At 40.9% G+C, this 5422-nt stretch overlaps 1 long non-coding RNA gene across 1 annotated transcript in view; it reads left to right on the forward strand.

The window, feature by feature from the left end:
• Positions 1-641: 641 nt before the first annotated feature.
• The window catches only part of LOC106725134, a 7588-nt gene continuing 2807 nt past the window's right edge, over positions 642-5422 (forward strand). The window contains exon 1 of the long non-coding RNA XR_001361002.1: positions 642-2863. This is a non-coding gene — a long non-coding RNA (uncharacterized LOC106725134). The remainder of the gene's footprint in view (positions 2864-5422) is intronic.

The raw sequence follows: 5422 nt of genomic DNA on the forward strand, positions 1-5422 counted from the left end.
GGATAGATGGGTTCTATAGTGACATAAAGATGACACTAGTTGCATTTAAGTTCATTAATCGCCCCAGGACTGCTTTAATGCAAAGTGAGATTAGATGGGTTCTACAGTACCATAAGGACAGTAGTGCCATTTAAGTACATCAACTGCCCCTTGTACCCTCTTCTATTTTAATGAAAATTGAGGATGGGTGTAATCTATAGTAACAAAAAGATAGTAGTAGCAGTTAAGAACATTGACTGCCCCAAGGAGTCTGTTTTAATGCAAACTGAGGATCCCTGGGTTCCAAAGTAAGATAAGAACAGTAGTGGCATATAAGCACATTAACTGTCTGAAGAATCCTCTGTGGTAATGCAGTTAGGAAGGGGAAAGAGGTTAACAGAAGGGAGTTATTGGGGATTGTAATTTTGCACATGATTGCAAATTCAAGTATGGATAATATATTAACTAAAAAGAAGAACCCTTGAGTAATGGGACCACGTTATACCTACCAAATGAGATACCCTGGACCTTTTATTTTTTTAAAATATATTTTATTGATTTTTTACAGAGAGGATGGGAGAACGACAGAGTTAGAAACATGGATCAGCTACCTCCTGCACACCCCCACTGGGAATGTGCCCACAACCAAGGTACATGCCCTTGACCGGAATCGAACCTGGAACCCTTCAGTCCGCAGGCCGACGCTCTCCACTGAGCCAAACCGGTTAGGGCTACCCTGGACCTTTTAAATGGACAGTACTCCAGATAACTATGACTGTGCAAATTGTCCCAGAGCTGAGTTCTTGAACAATATTCACTCCTAGACAGTGTGATGGGGTAGGATTCCTTTTTGTTTTGTTTGTTTTGTTGGTTTTTTTTTGCACAGGACTAAAAGATTTGGGTTTTTTCTGCGTCCACGATTAATACAAAGGTGTTTTTGCCTGGAATATAATATGATGGGCAGAATTATGGATAATCAAAATTTCACTCAGTGCAAAGACTTTAGGTGGTCAGCACAGTATATGATTGAGGGAGCAGGGCTGAAGGGGAGAGCTGGGGCTGGGGCTAGATATAGGGGTTGTGAGAGCAGGGGTGGGGAGGAACTGGGGACTGTGGAGGCAGAGCACCACAATATTTATTATGTGTGCATTTAATACTCCAAGATAAGTTTGAATAGAGGAAACAAGTCCACAGCAATTCATGTTATCTGTCTGATAGGTTAGACAGTCAATTAGTGCAGCATTAAAGATGGGAACAAAGCAAGGCCTGAAGTGGAATGGACCTTCAAATATTTTTTATATTCAGTCATAAAGTTAACTTTTTAATTAACTGTTTATGTGCAAGAAGACTTGAAAAATCCAAACTGAAGTAGTTTATTAAGTCAATCTCAAAGTAAAAAAGATTAATGAAAAATGTTATCGCCAAATTATTTGACTTTGGATATGAATAAGTATGCCATTTTTATAAAAAAGAAATTGAAAACTTTAAGGGCCCCCAAAAGGAGCTTATTAAATCTAATTGAAATGAAGTCTACAAACAATGCCATAATAGTCATTTGAGGCTTAAATATCACCCTAGCAAACCACATAATTGAACTATTTATGGCTGACATCCAAGAAATAAGTAGAAATCAAAATCCAACCCCAGCATTAGCCACAGGGTAGGTGTTCCTCTTGAAGAAGGGAGGGATTCCTCTTCTGCCACCTGTTGGCCAAAGATCCATTTTGGTCCTTGCCACGACTCACCGCCATATTTACACGTGGCAGGCATGGAGCCCTGGCCTGGCCCACCGGGCGGAGAGCAAAGAGGCAATGCTGGAGGGGAGGGAGCCGGTTAGAGGGGAGGGAGCTGGAAAGGCCAAATGTCCTTGGAAAGACCTTGAGCACCGCCAACTGGGAGCAGATGTTATGTAAGTGGCCCCTCGGCTTCTGCCTCCTGAAAAGATGGCAGCCAGGAGCCATGCTAGATTGGTCTAATTCCATACTCCATTAATTGGCTGCCCAATTGTACCACCCCATCTGATTGGATGGGGCAGGCGGCAAAGATCACCCCACCTTTCACTTTTTGCAGCAAGCCGGAAGTGTGCGCCATATTTAACAATGCGGCAGCCCCACCAGGAGCAAAGCCCGCGCAAACACCAGGATGTCCTCAACCACAAGACAAGTCCGCCCTTATATGCCCCTGCGGCAAAACCTGTCCGGAAATGCTTGCTGCGAAGACAACGGCCCGCCATGACTGGTCCGGCAATGCCGCAAACACATAAGTCCGCCATGTTTAACACTGCGTCAGGTCCTTGAGCCGCCATCTTACACCATGTAACAGAATATTTCCAACGCCATGCTGTGCATTAGAACAAAGACACTACCATGATGTGGCCTCCCGCTAAATTGGACCCGCCATCTTGGACACTAACAAAGCAGACAGCCATGCTGAGCAATACCGAAAGTCAAGCCGCCATTTTGGCCCCTCCCTGTAAGTCTCCTCGATCTCATTTTCAACTAGCCTCCGGTAATGCGGCACAGGATAATCCTATTCTTCTACCTCAGGAGACCACAATGCATGCAAATTAGGTAATTCAAAATACTTAGCTCAGGCATCTTGCCTCTCTAATTTATACCAAGCACAACCAACTACCATCAGCTGAGCTCCGAAGCAAACCTCGAGTCGTCCCGCCGCCATAGCCGCCATTGCCGCCATTGCCGCCATATTTCCTCCCCAGCCGAACGAACCCCTTAGCCTAACTGCAGTCATCTCCCAGCCAAAGCTGTAGGTTCACTCACACAACACCAAAGATTAGCAGCAAAAATTTGTAGACATTCCAGATAGTATAACGAACCACAGAAAACAACAAAATTTCGAGCGATTAAAAAAAAAATCTAAGCAGGTATCCGCGGCCCCGATGGGCAAGAAAAAAATTAAAGCAGGTATCCGAAGCCCCGATGGGCAATAAAAAGAAGAAAAAAAAAAAAAAGCAGGTATCCTAGGCCCCGGTGGGCCAGTGGTTTGGGGAAAAGGAGGACACAGCAGGTATCCGAGGCCCCGATGGGCTAAGGGGGGGAAAAAAATTAAAAGCAGGTATCCGCGGCCCCGATGGGCACATTTTTTAAAGTAAATAAATAAAATCAGGTATCCGCAACCCTGATGGGCAAAATATAGAAAAGTGGAGGAAATAGAGAACTAAATCATAAAACAGAGGACTCAACCAAAAATTGTTGCAAAGAAAAATTTTTTCAAAATGAAAAATGTCATAAAAATATCCCAAATACCTAAAAAATATGGAGGTGTCAATAAAATGATGGAAGAAAGTTTAGAATTTTCAAAATATTTTATAGAATTTTGGTGAATATTCTAAAAGAAATGCGCCATAAAGAGTGGTTGAGCGCTGGAAAATGTTCCAGAAAGAACCACATGGCTGAAGACATCTTCATTAGCAAGATTCCATTCCACCTCAGGAGAAGAAGAAATATGGCGGTAGCAGCAAATTGCAGGGCTTTAAAAAGCAAGGGGGTGGAGACTGGGTGCAGAGGGAGTGGAAGAGGCGTGGCTTAAAAGATTGAAAGCTAGACATCTTTGTGGTTTAGCTGGCTTAAAATTTAGAAAAAGGAGATTTCAAGAAAATAGCAACATATCTGAAAGTATACTAGACTGTAAATAGGCTTCATTTCTAGTCCAGGAACCATAACTTCAATGGGTCGCCATGGGTTATCTAAAATGGGGACCTTAAGTAAATAGAATTACTGATGCTAAAATTCTCCACAAACAACATAACAAAAGAAAACAATTTAGTTTAGTTTGGTTTTGAAAAGGAAGGAAGGGCAGGTAGAGCTTTGATATGTTAATAAAGTATCCAAATGTATATAACTCCCCCATCAAACTTTTGAACCAAAGAAGGTAGGAAGGATCTCCAAGGTCAGAACCTTCTTCAAGGGACTTTCTCTTCAATTATAAGTCAGATGGTGAGCAACAGAGAGAAAGGAAAAAAAGAAATTATTTGACCCCTAAATAATCATGGAGCACTATTTGTAACCTGTATCTCACAACTCCTAGAAAGTCAAAAGATACATTGCCCTACTACTGTCAACTGCAAAGTAATACTATCAGACAAGCATACCCTCCAGTCTCCATATAAAAAAGTATGCAAATTTTCATCCTTAAAAGGTACATTCCATCTTATATATGCTCTTTGTTCACACACAAAAAAGTAATCTGACTTATTCCAAATGAAGAATATTTTGTTACAAAAGTGATACCCTGGAGAAGACGATGCTTAACACAAAGATAATTTAATAGTAAGATTTCATTCTGAAAGATAATTTTCCATAGGAGCCTTCCTGAACACCCCCAAAATTAAACTATATGAGCAAAAGCCTACAAATAAGGACTACTATAAGATCTCACACTAATTTAAGTTTTCACAAAGTCCTATGAAATGAATGAGGGGGGCATTGGTTCATTGTATAGATTGGTACATTGAGATTGAGGGATGTTGACTTCTATTTGGTTTAAAAACCTAATAGCAACACGAGGATCCCAGGATAGAGATCCTTGGACTCAGATAACTTTGGTTGCACTTTAGTGAAATAACTCTGTTGATGAGACTACCTTGTGTGTCAGATCTCTCTAGTGAGAATTCTGGGATTTGTGTGGAGTTTAAAATTACTGTAATAATCATGGTATATTTGAATGGTACCTATGAAAGGTAGTAGCTACAACAACTTTGATATCACTCAGTCATCAGGAAAGAAAAGGATTATAAATAAGTAGTATTCCCTTAACACCTGAGATCTCAGCCTGGACTAACCGGGAGGACCTAGAAAGCAAACCAACTACCACCAAGAGCAATACTATCAGGCCACCTGAAAAATCTTAAACTCCTTCTCTATAGGCCATGAAATAATGGTATCACTAGGAATCTGACTCCACTACAGAATTTAACCTTTTCCAGCTTATTGTGTCTTTAACACAAGCTATCAATTGTTAAAGTAACTAGGTCTGTCAAATACAGCTCTGTCCAAAAACAATTTTCTACAATTGTGGAAATATCCCATATTTTTTAGACCTTGACTTACGAAAATTTTCTTACCATTCAAAATGCATCAACTACAAAAAAATGACTTTAAACTAAAATATTTTGTTCCATAAAAACACCCTAAAAGGTGAAAAGACGGGCTATAAACTAGTTGCCCTGGGGTTCAGCATCCAGGCCCTGGTTCTGGGAGAGTGATCAGGCTAGCAGACCATTTCCATTGATTGTCACAGTAATTTCTTTCATGAGATTCAGTGAGATTAAGCTGCCGAAATGGTGATATCGTGATGATTTTGGGTGACTCTCGCTCACGTCGGACACAGGCTCTACCAGTGGTCGGCAAACTCATTAGTCAACAGAGCCAAATATCAACAGTACAACGATTGAAATTTCTTTTGAGAGCAAAATTTTTTAAAC

Source organism: Myotis brandtii, unplaced genomic scaffold (genome assembly GCF_000412655.1).
Source record: "Myotis brandtii unplaced genomic scaffold, ASM41265v1 scaffold1381, whole genome shotgun sequence".
In the NCBI taxonomy this organism is placed as follows: Eukaryota; Metazoa; Chordata; class Mammalia; order Chiroptera; family Vespertilionidae; genus Myotis; species Myotis brandtii.